Source organism: Chlorocebus sabaeus, chromosome 20, assembly GCF_047675955.1.
Source record: "Chlorocebus sabaeus isolate Y175 chromosome 20, mChlSab1.0.hap1, whole genome shotgun sequence".
Lineage (NCBI taxonomy): Eukaryota > Metazoa > Chordata > Mammalia > Primates > Cercopithecidae > Chlorocebus > Chlorocebus sabaeus.
The window spans coordinates 110,375,194-110,391,351 of NC_132923.1; the positions used below are offsets into that span (position 1 = coordinate 110,375,194).

A 16,158-nucleotide genomic window follows, 5' to 3' on the forward strand; every position below is an offset into this window, starting at 1 on the left:
TTACAAAAGCCACTAAAGAAACCAAGTAACTTCTCTGGAAAAAAAATCCTTTCAGGTACTGCTTAAAACCCAGGGTTAGTCCAGGCACGGTGGCTCACACCTGTAATCTTTGGGAGGCTGAGGACAGAGGATCATGAGGTCAAGAGTTTGAGACCGGCCGGGCGCGGTGGCTCACGCCTGTAATCCCAGCACTTTGGGAGGCCAAGACGGGCGGATCAGGAGGTCAGGAGATCGAGACCATCCTGGCTAACACGGTGAAACCCCGTCTCTACTAAAAAATACAAAAAACTAGCTGGGCGAGGTGGCGGGCGCCTATAGTCCCAGCTATTCGGGAGGCTGAGGCAGGAGAATGGCGTGAACCTGGGAGGCGGAGCTTGCAGTGAGCTGAGATCCGGCCACTGCACTCCAGCCTGGGCGACAGAGCGAGACTCCGCCTCACAAAAAAAAAAAAAAAAAAAAGAGTTTGAGACCAGCCTGGCCAATATGGTGAAACCTGGTCTCTACTAAAAATACAAGTATTAGCTGGACATGGTGGCGCGCGCCTTATTGTCCCAGCTACTCAGAAGGCTGAGGCAGGAGAATCGCTTGAACCTGGGAGGCAGAGGTCTCAGTAAACCAAGATCGCGCCACTGCACTCCAGCCTGGGTGACAGAGCAAGACTCCGTCTCAAAAAACAAAAACAAAAACAAACCAGGGTTATAAAAACAACAGTCAGGCCCCAAGAAAACTATCAAACAAGAACAAAAATGTCATCTCATAAAATTAAACGTCCCCTTCTTTACAACTTTTTATCTCAGAAGGCAGCAGTACAACCAGGTGCAAAGAGCAGATAAACTGAGAGGCAGTAAGCACATCTAGGGTCCAATGCCAGTTCTCAAACCAACTTCCTGAGGGAGTGGTCAAGATGATCAACCAGGTTGAACCTCAACCTCCTCAGCTCCTCAATCCAATTCTACCCTCCAGATTCTTAATTAGCAGGTCTGGGATGGGGGGCCAGGCCAGGAACCTTTTTTTTTTTTTTTTTTTGAGATAAGGTGTCTCAATCTATCAACCCAGCTGGAGTGCAGTGATGCAATCATGGCCCACTGCAGGCTCAACCTCCTATCCTGGGTTCAGATGATCCTCCCATCTCAGCCTCCTGAGCAACTGGGACTAAAAGCACATGCCATCATAGCCAGTTTTTGTAGAGATGGGGTTTCACCATGTTCACAGGCTGTTCTTGAACTCCTAAGCTCAAGTGATCCGCCAGCTTCAGCCTCCCAAAGTGCTGGGATTACAGGCATGAGCCACTGCGCCCGGCCAGGAATCTGTATTTTTAATCTTAAGAGATTCTCGTATCCAGTCTGGGAGCATTTTGGCTACAGGGCCAAAGGTTAACTGACAATCAAATAAATTAAGATTGTATTTTTTTTTTGAGACAGAGTCTTGTTTGCTCTGTCACCCATGCTGGAGTGCAGTGATGCCATCACTGCAACCTCCACCTCCCGGATTCAAGTGATTCTCCTGCCGCAGTCACCCTGGTAGCTGGGATTATAGGCCTGTGCCACCACGTCCGGCTAATTTTTGTATTTTTGGTGAAGACAGGATTTTATCATGTTGGACAAGCTGGAAAGTTGTACTTTTTTTTTTTTTTTTTTTTTGAGACAGAGTCTCATTGTCACCAGGCTGGAGTGCAGTGCGCGACCTCAACTCACTGCAACTTCTGCCTCCCAGGTTCAAGCAATTCTCCTACCTCAACCTCCTGAGTAGCTGGGATTACAGGCGCGCGCCACCATGCCCAGCTAATATTTGTATTTTTAGTAGAGATGGGTTTTCACTATGTTCGTCAGGCTGGTCTCAAACACCTGACCTCGTGATCCACCTGCCTCAGCCTCCCAAAGTGCTGGGATTACAGGTGTGGGCCACCACTCCCAGCCCAGTTGTACCTTTTTAAAAAGAAAAAAAAAAAGTATAGAGTTTCACACTACTTTGAGCAAGTCACTTCATTCCTTGGCACCAGAACTATCTGTAAACAGGGATTAAAAACTTTAACAAAAATATGAGACAGTTCAAATGATAAGTATGTGAAATGCTTGTTATAGTGCCAATCCATCTCCAGTAGAGTATCTCTAGAATTCAAATGTACATTCATTTTCCTTAGCCAAACAATGGTCTGAAGAGGGCAGTGCCTGGCCAGCAGAGAAAAGCCAGAAATGCACCTCAGATTCCCAAATGAGCAGCACTTTCAGTCAAAATCAAGCTTTCCCAAATTTCTACACTCAGTCTCAGATTGTCTGGTTCACCTGGGCAAGTATCACTAACATACTAATGCTTTACTTATTTATCTTGTTTGCTATCTGTATCCTCGACTAGAATATAAATTTCAGGTAGGCAGAGAGAAAGATATGTGTACAAAACAAACATGCTCCCCTATGCCCAAAAGCAGGAAAGGAAAGGGGAATGTAGAAGAAAAAGTGAAACTCTAGTGGCCTGGCAATTCCTATCCGTTTTAATGCTGAACCGATAAGCTCTGGATCTACAGGAGTCCCCCCATTATCCTTGATTTTGCTTTCCAAGGTTTCAGTTACCCACAGTCAACCACAATCTGAAAACATTACATACAATAAGATATTTTGAAAGAGAGAGACCACAATCACATAATTGTTGTATTTTATCATTAGTTATTGTTAATCTCTTACTGCGCTTAATACATCAAACTTTATCATAGGTACGCATGTACAGGAAAAAACAAAAGTACAATCAAACCTTTGTATCCATGGGTTCTGCATCCACAGATTCAGCCAGCCTCAGATCAAAAATGTAATTAGGCCTATGATGGTTGTGCCTGTACTGAATGTGTACACTTTTTTTCTTGTCATTATTCCCTAAACAATATAGCATAACAACTACTTACATAATATCTACATTGTATGAGGTATTATAAGTAATCTAGAGATGATTTAACATATACAGGAGAATGTACATATTAATAGTTTATATGCAAATATCATGCGATTTTATATATTCCTCAGATTTCAGTATCCTCAGGGGGTCCTGGAACCAACCCCCTACGGATACTGAGGGGCATCTGCACATACAGGGTCTGGTACTTTCAGGCATCCACTGGGGGTCTTGGAAGATATCCCCATACAGATAAAGGAGGACTACTGTACATGGCCAGTTCTATGCAGTGGCTTAAGAGCTCTGCCCCTACAGTGCCTTCAACTTTTGTCTCTCAGTTTCCTTATCAACAGAACACATAGTAGTACCACACTTCAGGGTCAAATAAAGTAATAAAGAACAACAACAAAAAAAACGGTCAAGTGCAGTGGCTCAGGCCTGTAATCCCAACACTTTGGGAGGCGGAGGCAGGCGGATCACCTGAGGTCAAGAGTTTGAGACCAGCCTGGCCAACATGGAGAAACCCCGTCTCTACTAAAAATATAAAAATTAGCCAGGCGTGGTGGTGCATGCCTGTAATCCCAGCTACTTGGGAGGCTGAGGCAGGAGAATTGCTTGAACCTGGGAGGCGGAGGTTGCGTTGAGTTCAAGACTGCGCCATTGCACTGCAACCTGAGCAACAGAGCAAACTCTCAGAAAAAAAAAAAAAAAACTGTTCCTCAAATCAGCTGGGCATCCTCTAACCTCAAAGCCTTTGTATTCACAGATCCTTCCACTTGGAATACTTTCTTCACCCAGATATTAGTATAGCTCACTTTTATGTCAAATATCACTTCAGTGTGGCCTTTCCTGGTGAACTCATCTAATATTTTAACCCTGCACATTCCTATACTTGGTCCCTGATTAACTTTTTCTCCCAAATATGTATCACTAATGTACTATATGGTTCACTTATTTATCTTGTTTAATCTATGTGTCCTGTGTGTGTTTAATTCACTGCTGTATCCTCTAGCACCCAGAATGTCAGCTATCATAATCCTACACAAGTGCTAACAATTAAAGTCTGTCCCATACACTTAAGACCAGAAGCCCAAAGTCATCAACTAGAGGTTAACTGATAATCAAATAAATTTAGGTTGTACTTTTTTAAAAAGAAAAAAAAAGTATAGTTTCACACCACTTTGAGCAAGTCACTTCATCTCTTGGCACCAGAACCATCTGTAAACAGGGATTAAAAACTGTTTAACAAAGATACAAAACAGTTCAAATGATAAGTATGTGAAATGCTTGTTACAGTGCCAGTTCATAAAGTGCACACACAATGGATGTTACTTCTCTCTCTTCACCCTCAATAGAAGAAATGGCAAAATGGGGTTGAGAGCAGTTTCAAAATACCTACTTAAAAAACATGAACTCACAAGTCAGACACCAAAAGGGTTGGCCAGTCCAAGTTTCAAGCACCACCTACTTTCAGTCTGTTCTCCCAGAGGATTTTGTTCAAAGCTCCTTCCAAGAATCCTGACAGTACAGCCAATAGTATTCAACCGGGGCAATACCAACCACTGAGAAGTGTTTGGAAATAAATGTATGAAAGTGCCTTTTTTGGTTGTCACAGCAACTCTATAGTGCTACTGGCATTTATTATCTGGGGAGCAAGATGCCAATGTCCTGCAATATAGCACCACGAAAAGAAAAGCCTTGCTGGCTGGGCACAGTGGCTCATCCTGTAATCTCAGCACTTTGGGAGGGCCAGGCAAGCGGATCACCTGAGGTCAGGAGTTCGAGACCAGCCTGGCCAACATGGGAAAACCCTGTCTCTACTAAAAATACAAAAATTAGTTGGGTGTGGTGGCGCATGCCTGTAATCTCAGCTACTCAGGAGGCTGAGGCAGGAAAATGGTTTGAACCTGCGAGGCAGTGGTTGCAGTGAGCTGGGATCACAACTGCACCTCACCCTGGGTGACAGAGTGAGACTCCATTTCCCCCCCACCAAAAACAAAAACAAAAAAAAACAGAAGAGCCTTGCTGAGGAACAATGGACTCTAACCCAGTATGCCTCAATGGATAACTTCCTATAAAACCTGACCCTAGAGGGAAAGGGACTCAGAACTGACCAGCACCCATCCTAAGAGCTCAAGAGTACAAAGCTACCCATCAGACAAGGTGAGTATAAGTAAAAATTTTAAAAAACAGTTGTGTTGTTCTCCAATGCATTTATTACAACTGTAACTATATAGTTATTTGTACTTATCTGCTTACATATTTTTCCCCACTAGAAAGTACTCCATAGAGGCAGGAATTATGAATCCTATGTTCATAACACACTACCTGATCCACTATAGAAGCTCAATAAGTGTTTTTGCATTAATGTAAGCAACTAGCTTGTGGCAGATACTCACAGGTTTTTTTTTTTTTGAGACAGAGTCTCACTCTGTCACCAAGGTTGGAGTGCAGTGGTGCGATCTCGGCTCACTGCAACCTTTGCCTCCCAGGTTCAAGCGATTCTCCTGCCTCAGCCTCCTGAGTAGCTGGGATTACAGGCACGCACCACCACTCCCCACTAATTTCTGTATTTTTAGTAGAGATAGGGTTTCACCACGTTGGTCAGGCTGGTCTCAAACTCCTGACCTCATGATTCGCCTACCTAAGTCTCCCCAAGTACTGGGATTATAGGCGTGAGTCACCGCGCCCAGTCTGATACTCACAGGTTTTTCAAAAAAGATCTCTGCCATATGACTTCTTACATTGGCAAGGCCCAACTATTTTATGGTTTTTTTTAAAGACGGGTCTCCCTACATTGCACAGGCTGGCCTGGAACTCCAGGGCTCATGTGATCTTCCTGCCTCAGCCTCTGGAGCAGCTGAGATTAGAGGCGTATGCCACTGTCACCATTAGATTTTATGCTTTAGATTAAACAACATTTCAACAACAGGACTGCGCAATTAAGTGAACTTTAAAAAGTTCTTATCCTAAAAATTCCTGAGAAATGGAAAATATCATCAAAGTCTAGGAAATCTTGATGGCACGCAAAGACAGGCTGGTATACTGCATCCGAGTATATGCTCAAAAATTAGAAACTTGTTCCCCATGTGAGGTGATAAAGATTGAAATCAGATAAAGGTACTTCCTCCCACAGACCATCCTCTGGTGCTTCTACTAGGAAAAAGGACCTTGGCACAGACGGACCACATGCCCAACTGAATATTGCTGTCCTTTTGACGTTTTCTGCCTTATTACCTACCATTAAGTGATATGGTACACTTAAGGAATACATGGAGGGGCAAGAGTAATGTTACAGAGCTTTACCCAGGAGTGCACATTCCAACTTTTGTTCTATATGCATCTTCTGATCTAGTTTCTAAAATATTCCTCCCTCTTCCATGTTAAACTGATTTGCAGGTAAGTGCTGAATACAAAGTAAATAAAGGTAAAAACTGCCCCTAGCCACAAAACTTCAAAGCCTCGTTTTCTTTCTCTAATTTCTCCCATTCTTTTTATTTTATCTACAACTGCAAACTTGGGCTGGTCTTTCAGTTACACAAAAAAGATCCTAAATTTCTCTAATACATAATTCTATCTCCTGCTATCCTGCCAAAGAAGATATCTGTGACATATCACTGGGCTGTAGGAACTTAATTTACATGCAGTCTTGGATTCTCTTTGTCATCATGCTTCTACATCAATCCAATCAAGTACTGTATTTTGATAAAAACACCAAGCAGCAGCAGCAATGCCACTGTGTTTACTTCATTAATTTCTAGGGCTGCCTTGGACTACTTTCCCAAAATACCAGTCTTTCACTAGGTCCCGCCAAGTCCACTCTGAACTATAGTAGGCACAATTAAGCAAGTTAAAGAATGGCCCAGGGCATAGTCAACCTTATTAAGATTATAGACACGGTAAGGTGGCTCATGCCTGTCATCCCAGCACTTTGAGAGGCAGGTGGATCATGAGGTCAGGAGTTCGAGACCAGCCTGGCCGACATAGTGAAACCCCATCTCTACTAAAAGTACAAAAATTAGCCGGGCATGGTGACACACGCCTGTAGTCCCAGCTACTTGGGAGGCTGGGCTGAGGCAGGAGAATCGCTTGAACCCAGGAAGCAGAGGTTGCAGTGAGCCGAGATTGCGCCACTACACTGCAGCCTGGGCAACAGAATGAGACTCCATCTCAAAAAAAAAAAAACAAAAAAACAAAAAAACAAAAAAAGACAAAAGATTATAGATGCATCCAAATCCTCAGGTTTTAAGGTCAGCAATTCCCTGGCTGGAAAACCAGAATACTACAAATTCTCTAGTTCTTTTCAATGTTCCAAAAGTATGCTGGTACATAACAACCTCATCTACACCACTGTCTATACAACTATACAAGTATGTACAGGAGACTCTGGCTTCATGATTTATCCCAGGAGTGTACAGGGCCATACCAGTTAACAGTTGTCTTTTCAGAAGCTTATTGTCTCTATTCTTTGCCATCTCTGGCCAGTATAATCAAGTTGGGATGGACAGTTGGCATTCTAAACTAGCCAACATTTAATTCTCTTTTTCCCTACCCCCTTCAGTCTATGATGCCTCGAAATTTCCCTTTGGTGAATGTGTTTGGCTGGGTGAGCCCAGCTATCTTAATTTCATTTTAACCCAAAATACTATAATGAGACCACATATTGGTCACTTGAGGTTTTATGTTGGAGTTTTAAAGAAGCCAATTCAAAGTGGCACCGGGAAAGCAGAGGATTGAAATCACAAACTGTAAAGAAAAACAATGTTACAAATCTGTCCTGGACCAACAGAACTCCAAAAACAGATTAAGGAATCTGTCTCCAGACCAAAGGCAATAAAGTGGGAAATGAGAAGAGGTAGAGACGATTTAAGAACTTATTAATCACACATAGACACTTCCTGCCTCTAGTTAGCCAGGCTTTTTCAAGAGAGGAAAGCAGATACCAAGAATCTTCACCAAAATGATGTTAGTCTGAAACTGGTGTATGTTGCATCTCCAGTGTTTTTAAAGACATTTTACCAGCTCTGGTGTGGTAAAGTTACCAGCGTTTCCATGTGCTCCGCATTCTACTAACGCAGAGTTAGACATCAAAGAAGAAAACGAAAAAGGAGAAAAAAAAAAAAAAGCCAAGAACAGAGAAAATACAGCTTAAAAGTGATAAAGTTTAAAACACACATGCACAAACACACAAACATAAGAATCCCTACTAAAGTATTCATCTGTACATAGAAATATGAAATCACAGATCAAACTGTAGTTTCCTCCTGGAAACTACTGCCTTCATCGCAGCTGGGTCCCAGTGATCACAGCTACGCTTCTCAGGCAGGAGGGAAAAGAGGCCTGGTAGCAGAATACTTGTTTTTAATGGGAAGGACAGAGAAATCACATAAGGTGTTCAGAAAGTCCAAATGAATTAGAACACTGGTTCTTCACTTGGTCTTCAAACTGTTAATATTTATCACCTGACCACTTCTGTAACTCCCACATCTGTGCCAAGCACAATCCTTATTCATTAAGTTATACAACCAGAGACAGGTCTTGGCTCAAATGTCCACCCCTCAGAGAGTCCTCATTCACTGCAGAAATGAGGTGACTTGTTCAGGAATCTACTTAGAGGGTTTATTTTTATTTACTTAATTTTTTTGAGACAGGGTCTTGCTCTGTTGCCCAGTCAATATAGTCCAATAACACAATCAGGTCTCACTGCAGCCTCCAATTAACTCCTGGGCTCAAGTGATCCTCCTGCCTCAGCCTCCCAAGTAGCTGGGACAATAGGTGCATGCCACCAGGTCCAGCTAATTTTTTAAAAAATTTTTTAGCAGAGACAAGGTCTTGCTATGTTGCTGAGGCTGGTCTTGAACTCCTGGGTTCAAGCAATCTTCTCATCTCAACCTCACAAAGTACAAGGATTACAAGTGTGAGCCACTGCTCTCGGCCTACTTAGAGGGTTTATTTACTAAAACTTCATAAGAGATACAAGGAAAGGAATTCACAGCAAAACTTAGACTGGCCACTAAGCAGTAGGGGGTGAGGGAAAGAGGTCAATAAAGGCCTACTGTGAGACCACCAAATCACCCACGGTTCTCAGATCAGACAGCCATCACAGGCAAAAGGAACATCATGGCATTTAATTAGTGCTCCAACACTGACCTGTAAATGGCACTTTCAAGAATCACTTTCTTGGAAAAGTGTACTGTATTGGTCATACTTGGAGACCACCACAGTCAAAATCCTTTTTTTTTTTCTATATATAGACAGGGTCTTGCTGTGTTACCTAGGCTGAAGTAAAGTGGTGCCATCATGGCTTACTGCAGCCTCAGCCTTCCTTGCTCAAGTGATCCTCCCATCTCAGCCCTCAAGTAGCTGGGACTACAGGCGCGCATCACCATGCCTGGCTAATTTTTTTGTTTTTGTAGAGATAGGGTTTTGCCATGTTGCTCAGGCTGGTCTCAAACTCCTGGGTTCAAGCAACCTGCCCAGCTCAGCATCCCAAAGTGCTTGGATTACAGGCAGGAGCCACCGTGCCCTGCCAGTCAAGATCTTAAAATACCTTACCCACCTTCATCAAAATCCCAGGACCACAGGTTCAGATTATCTTCACGCCATATTGCCAAAGAACTAAGAGAAAGAGAAATGGAAGGCAGGGAGCCCCCAAGTCCTATAAACAAGCAGACATGTTTTGTGACTAGAACTTAATCATCAGTGCATAGTAAAGATCCATCTCAAAAGTGTTTTCTTGCTTCTGTTACCATCTGAATGTTTATGTAACCATGAAATTAATACGTTGAAACCCTAACCTCCAACATTACGGTATTATTAATAGGAGGTGGGGTCTTTGGGAGGTAATTAGGGTTAGATTAACTCATGAGGGTGTGCCCCCATGATGGGCTTAGTTAGTGCCCTTGTAAGAGCAAGAGACGGGGGCACTGGCTCACGTCTGTAATCTCAACACTTTTGGAGGCTGAGGTGGACAAATGGCTTGAGGTCAGGAGTTTGAGATTAGCCCGGCCAGCATGGTGAAATCTCATCTCTACTAAAAAAAATAATAATAAATAAATAAATAAATAAAATCAGCCAGGCGTGGTGGCGTGGACCTGTAATCCCAGCTACTCGAGAGGCTGAGGCAGGAGAATTGCTTGAACCCGGGAGGTGGAGGTTGTGCCACTGCACTCCAGCCTGGGCGACAAAGTGAGACTCTGTCTCAAAAAAAATAAAAATAAAAAAAGAAAGAAGAGGAGCAAGAGACATAAGAGGATAAGAAGGCTCTAATTGGGGTGGCAGACTGGCAAGAAGACATAAGACAGTAAGACAGTTGCCTACAAGCCAGGAAGATGACTGTCACCAAGAACCAGATTTGCCAGCGTTTTGATCTTAGACTTCTCATCCTCCAGGACTTCAAGAAGTAAATGTTTATTGTTTAAGCCACCTCGTCTATGGTATTTTGTGAAGCAGTCCAAGCAAACACACTCCCCTAGCCTCAAGCATTTTAACCTTTTCTCCATTCAGTAACACTTTTTTCATAGGAGGGGCACATATACATAAAACATCAGTCTATGGTATAATTTAGAAGCAGCCCCTCAGGTAATTTGGATATACTCTGGCAGCCCAGTTGAGTGTAAATGTATAAATCCAGTAGTTCTCAAACTTTAGTGTTCATCCTAATGGCCTAGAGGACTTGTTAGAACCTATTGCCAGAGTTTTGGATTCAGTAGGTCTGGCCAAGGGTTTGCACTTCTAAACAGGACCTGGTAATGCTGATGCTGGTGGCTAGGGACCACACTGAGAACCACTGCACTAATCCACCTCTCAAGCTGGAACAACAGGTGCTGTGTGTGTGTGTGTTCTATTTTTTTATTTTTTGAGACGACATCTCACTCTGTTGCCCAGGCTGGAGTGCAATGGTGTGATCTCGGCTCACTGCAACCTCCGCCTCCAGGGTTCAAGCGATTCTCCTGCCTCAGCCTACCAAGTAGCTGGGACTACAGGTGCCTGCCACCACGCCTACCTAATTTTTATATTTTTAATAGAGACAGGGTTTCACCATGTTGGCCAGGAGGGTCTCAATCTCTTGGCCTTGTGATCTGCCTGCCTTGGCCTCCCAAAGTGCTGGGATTACAGGCATGAGTCACTGCACCCGGCCTGTGTGTGTGTTTTAAAGCACTGATAAGCCAGCTGCTCACGCCTGTAATCCCAGCATTTGGGAGGCTGAGGTGGGTGGATTACCTGAGGTCAGGAGTTCAAGACCAGGCTGGCCAACATGGTGAAACCCCATCTCTACTAAAAATACAAAAATTAGCTGGACGTGGTGGTGTACGCCTGTAATCCCAGCTACTCAGAGGCTGAGGCAGGAGAACTGCTTGAGCCCAGGAGGCGGAGGTTGCAGTGAGCTGAGATCATGCCACTGCACTTCAGCCTGGCTGACAGAGCGAGACTCTGTCTCAAAAAAAAAAAAAAAAAGGCAAGCAAGCTAGCCCTGATAGCTGGCATAGTGATACGTGCTTGTAGCTCAGCTACTTGGGAGGCTGAGGAAGGAAGATTGCTTGAGACCAGAAGTTTGAGAGTGGGCTATGATTGTGCCTGTGGATAGCCACTGCACTCCACCCTGGGAAACACAGCAAGACCCTGTCTCTAAACAAATTTTAATTTAAAAAAAAAAGGCATTACAATAACTCAGATATAGCTAAAAACTAGGGATAATTTTGAATTCGGTAAAGACCAATGCTAGCTTTAACCACTCAGTTCTATCTCTCCTGAATTGAGAAGCAGGGCCCAGTGGGAACCTGGGGTCCTGGGTGGGGGGACACTGTCGAGAACTTCCATGGTAGTGCTGCAATCTTCCTACGTCACCCTTCTGGCCTCCTGGCTGGACCAGGGTGGTAGCATTCCAGGAGAGCTGGGTGCAGGGAAGGAGAATGTGAGGTAGATTGGTGGATGCATAGGAGGAAGGTGGGAGTAGTGGTGTCAACTCTCCTGGAGGCTTGCTTCTGAAAAGGACAGTTGGAGAGTGGGAGAGATAGTTGTGGGACTGACCAATCAGGAGTCATGTTAGAATTGTATTTGATAAACGAATAGTACTTTCACATATCTAATATTTACTACAGCTTCAAGGTAGATATTTTTCCTCATTATATAGTTGAGAATACAGATTCAGAGAAGTTAAGTGATTTGCCTAACGTCATGCTGCCATAAGAGAACTTTAAACCTAGATTTTAGAGATAACTGCTATGAAAACTTTGTATGTGGCACTCAACTTTATGTGTTCATTTCCCCCAAGTGGCAAATTAAGACGATAATCCACTTGGCGCGGTGGCTCATGCCTGTAATCCCAGTACTTTGGGAAGCTGAGGTGGGGGGATCACAAGGTCAGGAGATTGAGACCATCCTGGCTAACATGGTAAAACCCCATTCTCTACTAAAAATACAAAAAAATTAGCTGGGCGTGGTGGCAGGCGCCTGTAGTCCCAGCTACTCGGGAGGCTGAGGCAGGAGAATGGCGTGAACCTGGGAGGCAGAGCTCGCAGTGAGCCGAGATCATGCTACTGCACTCCAGCCTGGGCGACAGAGCAAGACTTCGTCTCAAAAAAAAAAAAAAAAAAGACAATAATCTCAGCCTCTTCAGCAAGTGCTCCAAGTTTCTGGAAAAGTAATATCACTCTGCACATATTTTCATAATTCAAGTCATTTTCACTCAGATCAAAGTGAAAGACTCTGACTGGGTGCGGTGGCTCGCACCTGTACTCCCAGCACTTTGGGAGGCTGAGGTGGGTGGATCACAAGGTCAGGAGTTCAAGACCGGCCTGGCCAACTTAGTGAAACCCCATCTCTACTAAAAATACAAAAAAATTACCTGGGTGTGGTGGCGGGAGCCTGTAATCCCAGCTATTCAGGAGGCTGAGGCAGACGAATCGCTTGAACCCAGGAGGCAGAGGTTACAGTAAGCCGAGACCACGCCACTGCAATCCAGCCTGGGTGACAGTGCAAGACTCTATCTCCAAAAAAAAAAAAAAAAAAAAAAGGGGGCCAGGCACGGTGGCTCACACCTGTAATCCCAGCACTTTGGGAGGCCAAAGCAGGTAGATCACGAGGTCAGGAGATCGAGACCATCCTGGCTAACATGGCGAAACCCTGTCTCTACTAAAAAAAAGTACAAAAATTAGCCAGGCGTGGTGGCGGGTGCCTGTAGTCCCAGCTATGCGGGAGGCTGAGGCAGGAGAATGGCGTGAACCCAGGAGGCGGAGCTCGCATTGAGTGGAGATGTGCCACTGCACTCCAGCTTGGACGACAGAGCGAGACTCCATCTCAAAGAAAAAAAAAAGGTGAAAGACTCTATCTTAAAGCCTGAATCTCACTCCCAACCTCAAAGATCCCTCTTGAGAAGGAGAGGACCGGGGACTAGAGGAACAGATGCTGCCAGTTCTCACCAATGGAATCACAAGGCAGCTGTAAACCAAGTGCCATAGCCATCCATCAGAAATCCAAAACAACAAAATCCTAAATGGAAGGGATGGAAGGGACTGACAGAGCTCGAGGCACAATGTCAAATTGTAACTAATGGCTTTTCAGTCTTTCACTCCATTTAAGAGTTTCAGACTATTGCAAAAATAATGTCCTAAACAATCTTGGTGCCTGAGTAATTTATTTTGAAGAAGCAAAATTAGTATTTTAGAGTGTAATACCTTTGAAGAGTCAGACAAACCCTGTCTACCTGTCAGACAAACCCAACTCTACCTTTTACCAGCTATTTTTCCTAGAACAAATTTCTTATCTTACTCTATCTCCTCAATTGTAAAGTAGGAAGATTAATAATAGAACCCACCTTCTATACAGTTTTGAAGATTAAATTAGGAAATTCATCAAGAAGACTAAGCATAGTGCTTAGCACATAATAAGTGTTCAAATGCATGGTAGCCATCATTTGAAAGTCAGGATCCTTGCCAGTCACAGTGGCTCACACCTGTAATCCCAGCACTTCAGGAGGCCAAGGCCAGCGGATCACCTGAGGTCAGGAGTTCGAGACCAGCCTGGCCAACATGGTAAAACCCCATCGCTACTAAAAATACAAAAATTAGGCCGGGCGTGGTGGCTTATGCGTGTAATCCCAGCACTCTGGGAGGGCGAGGCAGGTGGATCAATCATGAGGTCAGGAGTTTGAGACCAGCCTGGCCAAGATGGTGAAACCCCATCTCTACTAAAAATACAAAAATTAGCCAGGTGCGGTGGAAGGCGCCTACAGTCCCAGCTACTTGGGAGGCTGTGGCAGGAGAGTCACTTGAATCTGGGAGACGGAGGTTGCAGTGAGCCGAGATCATGCCACTGTACTCCAGCACGGGTGACAGAACAAGACTCCATCTCAAAAAAAAAAAATTAGCCAGGCAGGGTGGCACACAGGTGGCGCACACCTGTAGTCCTAGCCACTCAGGAAGCTGAGGCAGGAGAATCCCTTGAACCCAGGAGGCCGAGGTTGCAGTAAGCTGAAATCATGCCACTACACTGCACTCCAGCCTGGACGACAGAGCAAGACTCCGTCTCAAAAACAAAGTCAGGATCCTGGTGAGGATCTGTGACCCAAGAACAGATAAAACTACCTACAGAATTGTTCCCCAAACAATTGTAATATGGTTCTCTTTAGCAGCCTAAACTCCTAAACAAGCAAAATGTTAGAAATCTGGAGACTGAAAGCCGGTTATCCAAACCTAAATTACCAAGAGTTTCACATAACACTGGATCAACCTGTGAACTCCAGTACCTTAGGACCAGAACAGAATGTTGTCCAAAAAGCAAGAAAAAAAGACATACATATTTGCCAAAGAAGACACAGTAATAAACCAATTCCCAGCATTTCTGCCCTGTTCTCTAAGGACAACAGAAAGCAATAATGTCTACCCCAGACAGGAGAAATCACTGGGCAAGAAGAGCCCAAAGATATATCTGTTTCCTCTGAAAGGAAGCATCCAACACTATGTGGCCTTTAATCCTCTACCACGTGGCTGACCTCGCACTCTTCTTAAAGTCAAAGTACACAGCAGTTGAGAGTAAACAGCTGGGCCCAAACACACTCATGCCCAGCAAGCACGTTGTGACCTCAAGGAAAACATGAGGCAAAATAAAAACACCAAGCACACACCAAATGGGCTTTTAAATGACTGATATCATACCAACCACCAAGCTCCCCTGGTGCTAGATCTTAAGGGGAAAGAAGGGTTCCTTTAAACAGAGATGCCTATAAACAAGCAAGCTGAAAACGAACAAGTTTAAGAGAGAAAAGCATACAAAAATCTTGGCTGCTGGTGATGAGCCATGGAAAATCATGAATGTGCCAGTGCCAAGGGAGGAGGAAGTCTAATATCTAACTTTGCAGACTTGGGAACATAAAAGCAACAAAGCCATAAGGAAGCCCAAATGCAAAAGAGAAAAAAAAAAAAAGGCACATGGCACATTTCCTCTTCATATGGGTAGCAATTCGAGCAGTGCTTTGGGCCTGCAGAGCACTTAGCTCAGTACCCAAAGCCCCTTAGTATTTAATATCAACATAACTTCCTGAAGGGTGACAAAAATCTGTCCTGGATTACTGGGTGATTTCTAATATGTACCATAACCAACACTAAGTCAACATTTCAGGGATCAAATTTCCTACTCTGCAGCATGTTGGAATGCATTCTTGGCATTAGACTTCGTCCCATTCCAGTCCACCCTCAGAAAATGCAGAAGCCACTGGGAAATAAAGACTCAACCTGTCCCAAGATAATATTCCAGCTATGCACAAGTGACTAACAAAAACAAATAGAAGTTCATTCAGATGTCCCTTCACATTCAGTAAAAAACTAATTTCATCCATTTAAATGCAGAGGAGGGGCAATTTCAGGAACAACACTCAAGGCTGTTAAGTCAATATTCACCAGAACTTGGATTCCTATAAAACCTGGGATTGATCAAAGAGTTCATCTCAAGCCCCTAAATACCTGTAATCCATAGCAGGTTAACTATGGTGCCCAATTCTGAGTAACTGAAAACCCACTTTCGCAAAATGCAAAAATGGCAAGGCAAAAAAGGTGGAAGCAATACTTCTAAACTATAATGTTTATCCAAGACTCCAGTACTTTCAGCAGGTCATGGACAATTATTTTAAAAAAAAAAGAAAAGAAAAAAGAAAAGGGCCTATCACGGTAGCTCATGCCTGTAATCCCAGCACTTTGGAAGACCAAGGTGGGTGGATCACCTGAGGTTGGGAGTTCAAGACCAGCCTGGCCAACATGATGAAACTCCATCTCTACTAAAAAT

General features: G+C 43.9%; 1 protein-coding gene across 2 annotated transcripts in view; it reads right to left on the reverse strand.

Annotated features, from left to right (window-relative positions):
* Window positions 1-16,158, reverse strand: part of ARID1A (AT-rich interaction domain 1A) — an 85,125-nt gene that overhangs the window by 59,635 nt on the left and 9,332 nt on the right. The gene's annotated exons all lie outside the window — the stretch shown is intronic.